A 6000-nucleotide genomic window follows, 5' to 3' on the forward strand; every position below is an offset into this window, starting at 1 on the left:
CTCAGAGGAATGAAAGGCAATATATTTGTATGGTAAGTGTGAGACATGAGTGTGAGTGTGCAATAGGGTGAAAGTCATTGTGAGTGTTAGCTGCTCAATTGGTGATGTGAAATACCTGATCAGAGAGAAATGAGTGGAGGCGCAAAACGTGTTGACCTGAGACGTACTATGTAGGACAATACTGGGCAAGTCAGAGTGTGGGGCTTGGTGCCTGGATGTGCAATGCCATTCACCTACTGTGCCATCTTGAGGTCCTGGATCATCTTGGTGTACTGATTCCAGGTTAGCGGGACACACTGCTGCTGCTAACTTCCGCGGCCATTTCCATCCATGCCTGCTTGGTTGAAGAAGCTGTCCTCACCCTCCTGCCCTTAAAGGAGCTCACCTCACTGCAGCCTCTCAGCTCCCTTAATGGCAGACCTGGGAGCCAGCCTTCCAAGGTCTCCTCACTATTCCTGTGGGTGCTGCAGCCTAGAAAATCCAAGTGCTGGTAAGGTTCTCAGACGCATGGGTGGCAGTTCATGTGGCCCACTTGAGCGGGCAGCAGGCGATGGAGGCGGTGGTGGGAGGATGGCTGGCAGTCGGATCACAATGGGACATGTTGGCATACTGGAGTGGAAGGCCAATGGCATGACGTCAGGTCCATATTATGCCGGCGGTGGGAAATCAACAAGACAGTGTTGCCGCTACACATGAGGTGGGAAACCAAATGTTAACAGTGTTCAGGTAATTAAAGAGTATTTCAGTGAGTCTGAATGTAATTTGCCTGGATGAGTGCAGCTCCGATAGCACTCATGAAGCTTGACACCATCCAAGACAAAGCAGCCTATTTTATTGGCACCATATCCACAAACGTTCACTTCCTCCATCAACAATGCACAGTGGCAGCAGTGTGTACAGTCTACAAGATGCACCGCAGGAACTCACCAAGGCTCCTTAGGCAGCACCTTCCAAACCCACGACCACTACCACCTATAAGGACAAGGGCAGTAGGCACATGGGAACACCGTCACCTGGAAGTTCCCCTCCAAGCCATTCACCACCCTGACTTGGAAATATATCGCCGTTCCTTCACTGTCGCTGGGTCGAAATCTTGGAACTCCCTCCCTAATAGCACTGTGGGTGTACCTACACCACAGGGACTGCAACGGTTCAAGAAGGCTGTTCATCACCATCTTCTCAAAAGTAATTAGGGATGGTCTATAAATGCTGGCCTAGCCAGCAACGCCCACATCCCATGAATGAATATTTAAAAAAAATGCCTTTCCTATCTATGCTGTTACTTTCCCTTTTATTCCCTGTGCTTTGACTTTGCTGGCACACCTATTATGTGGAGTTTTATCAAACACCTTTTGGAAGTCCATTTACACCATATCAACCGTGTGAAGTGTCCAGTCATGATGCTCTGGGCGATGTGAATGTGAATCAAGATTGATGGGCCAGCTGATCTTTTCCTGCCTGTCATCTTCATAAATTCATATATAACTATGGCTCAGGGCTTACTAAACCGACATGTTCTGTTTAAATCAAGAGTGCCACCTATGTCTGACTAAAGTGCACGAGCAGCTATGAAAAGGAAGCCCCAAATTAAAATTATTTGTTTTCCCTTAGATAGCCTTGTCCTTGTTATCTAGCTACCTAACTCTTATGCCCCCTTATTTCCTTAGTCTCCTTCCACCAATTGTTGAAGAAGTTGTTTGTGGTTCTGAGTGCAATTCAAAACATGTGCCGGATTTTTAGACCACCACTCCCACCAACACCACTCCCCTCCCACCAGCCACCCCCGGGTTGGCTGGCAGGTGGTGAAGGGGTGCTCAAACCGGGTGACATGGCAGGGGATGCTGTGCCTGTCATCTACCCACCTCCACTGGAATTTTACCAGCAGTGAACTAGGTTTCGGGTGAACTGCCCATCCTTGGGCCAATTGATGCCCTGAAATGCCCAATTGATTAAAGTGTTTTACGAGCAGCAAGGGGTGCCCACGTCAGGTTGTGAGACCTCTAGGTAACTCAGGGGGCATGGCTGCAGGTTCGGGGAAGGGGGGGGGGGGGGGGCGGGGTGGCCCTCCCGGTCAGGCACCCTGTGTCCGACAGAAACCCCCATAACCAAAATGGCCACACTCACTCCCCCGAGCCTCCTGATTACTGTCGCTCTGCCACCCCCTTGCCTGGGCCTGTCTGACTGGCCCTGGCAAAGCTGCCCTGGCTTACCTCATTATTCAGCCTCCTCCGTGGCTCCTTGTCGGGGATTGACTGCAGTTCCAGCAGTGACCACTGCTCCTGGTGGTGCTGCTGGGACTGGAGAGCTGCTGGCCATCTGATTGACAGGCAGCTCTTGGAGGCGAGACATCCTCTGTCATGAGGACAGAAGTCACGACCTCAGGCAGTTAACTGCCTGATTACAAAAAATATGGTCATGGCTTCCTGGCCTGGCAGAGGAGGCTCGCCCCCAACTTTTTTGCTGAGGGTGGAGGGGGTGGGGTTGGGTGCAGGGCTACCTCAATTCTCGCCACAGGATCGCTGTAAAGACAATTCGCTGTCCATCACTGGGTACTGGCAATTGACATTCCAGTATGACTTATGCAGTGATCTCAGCCGTGATGGAAAATATTTAAATTAATGCACCTCACATTATCGTGAAAGGGCAATTCATTTAGATGCTTATCCACCCGCACAAATCGCATATCTTGAGGTGATAATGTGGATCAAGCCTTGTTACTGTAAAACACAGGCACTGCGTGCTTCCAAGTGAGCTGAGCTCAGACAAGGGTCAGCTCCTCTGCATAATTCTGTTTGACTCCAGGTACATCTCAGAGCTACTTTGGGAATGCCAAGGCTGTACCAGAGGTGTACACAGGGCAAGGATGGCAATGGTACAAAAGGACAAAGGGCAGACCCTGTCTTTTTAAAATTTGAACGACTTCAGTGCCTGTTCCATATGGACGCTGTGTTCCAGAAATGCTGCTCAGGTGTTCCAGTCACACGTCCGGGCAGCCAACAAATTTACATTGAGGTCAAGGCCTAATGAGTGCATGGTTTGTGCACAAGCTTCCAGCTACTTTTGCTTCTCATTGAGAGCAATAGGCATCTTACTCATACTAAATCTAAAACCTCCGCGGCCAATGTTCCAGTGAGCAGGTGCTCACACTGTTTTGCGCAGCAGCACATTATCTGCCCCAAAGTGTCACTCCAAAGTAGCTTTGATGTCACAACAATGCAAAATGTGCAGCATAGCTGCAGTTGGACTGTTGTTTAATTTTGCTCGATTAATTTAAGGGGAAAGATATTGTAAGGCTCTGCTAGTTATGATTGTGGGTGCAAAATTGGCACCATAATGCTCACGTTCTATTCCTAACCTTTACTTTCATCCATTTGTCATTTCTGCTTTTCAAACTGTGAGATACTGGTGAACAGGGTTCTGTGCATGTGATTGAGCATGCGACTGAGCACAATGCAGTGTGACCAACGCAGTGCCACTTGAAGATGCCCAGTCCCACTGGTCCACAAGTCTTGCCAATGCCAACTATTAGCTTGAGCTCATTAGTCTGGAGAAATTGCTTCCTCTTTCTGCTGCAGGGAGCTTTTTAGAAACAAACAGTAATGTTACGTAGCAAATAAATCGAAGTTTAAATCTGTTTGCCCTTTTTCCTAATTCTCACGTACTCCCTGCGCTATTTTCCTTATCCCCCTCATGGATCTCCCATGGTGTTGTTCAGAGTGAAACAGATAAACTTTATGCTGGGACCATTATAAAATGGACCTTTATGTAACATCAATTGTTGCCTCCAATTCCCCATTTTGTTACTAAAGTACTTTGCTACACAGACAATTTATTTTGCATTGCTCCTGCTTTACTTTGAACAGGTATTTTATTATTATTAATTATAACCTTTTCTGTTCCCTATCCAAGGAGCAGGAGTAAGCCATTCAACCCCTCGAGCCTGCTCCGCCATTTAATAAGATCATGGCTGATCTGATAGTAACCTCAAATCTGCATCCACCTATTCCCGATAGCCTATCCCCCCGTTGCTTACCAAGAATCTTTCCACCACTACTTTAAGAATATTCAAAGACCCTGCTTCCACCACCTTTTCAGGAAAAGAGTTCCAACGACTCATGACCCTCTGAGAGAAAAAATTTTGCCTCACCTCTGTTTTAAATGGGCGACACCTTATTTTTAAACAGTGACCCCCTAGTTCTAGATTCTCCCACATGAGGAAACATCCTCTCCACATCCATCCTGTCATGACTCCTCAGGATCTTATAGACAGAATTTGTAAATCGGTGTGCAGGCGCATGCCCAACTGGATCGGACACAAAATCAGGTGATATTTTGGTTGGCGGGTACGCGCAAAAGTCGGAAGCGCGCCCACTGACAATTAAGAGACCAATTAAGGCCATTAAAGTTGTAATTAACTCTGATTTTTCATGGCCCGTTCTACTTTATGGGGGGGAGAGACAGGCCCAGGCAAGGAGGTCACCTATACCATGAGCTTTTACTTTACAAAACAATCTTTTATGTGGCATTTTATCAAATGTCTTCTGGAAATCTAAGTACAGTACATCCACTGGTTCCCCTTGCATCCACAGCACATGTTACTTCCTCAAAAGAAATCCAGTGATTTGGTTATACATGATTTCCCTTTCACAAAAGCATGTTGACTCTGCCTGATATCTTGAACTTATCCAAGTGCCCTGCTATAGCTTCTTTAATAATAGCTTCTAACATTTTCCCTATGACAGATGTTAAGCTAATTGGCCTGTAGTTTCCTGCTTTCTGTCTCCCTCCCTTTTTGAACAACGGGGCTACATTTGCTACCTTCCAATCTAATGAGACCTTCCCTGAAGTTTTGTAAAATTAAAAACAAGCATCAACTATCTCACTAGCCACTTTTTTTTAAAACCCTAGGATGAAGTCTATCAGGACCTGGGCACTGTCAGCCCGCAGCTCCATCAATTTACTCAGTACCACTTCTGTGGTGATTGTAATTTTCCTCAGTTCCTCCATCCCTTCCATTCCCTGATTTACAGCTGCCTCTGGGATGTTACTTGTATCCTGTACAGTGAAGACTAATACAAAATGCTTGTTCAATTCATCTGCCATTTCCTTGTTTTCCATTATCAATTCTCCAGATTCACTTTCTATAGGACCAACACTCACTTTGTTAACTTGTTTTTAAAAAAAAATATTTATAGACGCTCTTACTATCTGTTTTTATATTTCTGGCTAGCTTTCTCTCATACTCAAATTTTTCCCTCCTTATTAATCTGTCCAACCTTCTGGTCTTCCACCTATCTTTGCACAATTATACGCTTTTTCTTTAAGTTTGATACTATCTTTAACCTTTCTAGTTAACCACGAATGGTGTGTCTGTCCCTTGGAGTTTCTCTTACTTGTTGGGATGTATCTATTCTGTGTATTCTGAAATATCCCATTAAAAGTTTGTCACTGTATCTCTATTGACCTATCCCTTAACCTATTTTGCCAATTAACTTTAGCCAGCTCTGCTTTCATGCCCTCACAATTACCCTTATTTAAGTTCAAAAACGTAGTCTTGGACACAATCCTCTCCCTCAAACTGAATGTAAAACTCAATCATACAATGGGTCGCTGCTCCCTAGGCGTGCCTTCACTATAAGATCATTAATTAACCCCATCTCGCTACATAATACCAGGTCAAGTATAGCCTGCTCCCTGGTTGGCTCCAGAACATGCTGTTCCAGGAAACTATCTCTGAAACATTCTATGAACTCTTCATCTAGGCTACCGTTGCCCATCTGACTTTTCCAGTCTATGTGTAGATTATAATCTCCCATGATTATTGCCATGCCTTTCTGACATGCCCCCATTATGTCTTCCTTCATGCTCCACCCTACCATGTGGTTTCTATTAGGGGGCCTGTACACGACTCCCATAAGTGACTTCTTGCCTTTACCATTCCTCATCTCTACCCAAGCCATTCCCACATTCTGGTTTCCTGAATTTAGGAACTGAAGAGGT

This window comes from Cetorhinus maximus, chromosome 22, assembly GCF_964194155.1.
Source record: "Cetorhinus maximus chromosome 22, sCetMax3.hap1.1, whole genome shotgun sequence".
Lineage (NCBI taxonomy): Eukaryota > Metazoa > Chordata > Chondrichthyes > Lamniformes > Cetorhinidae > Cetorhinus > Cetorhinus maximus.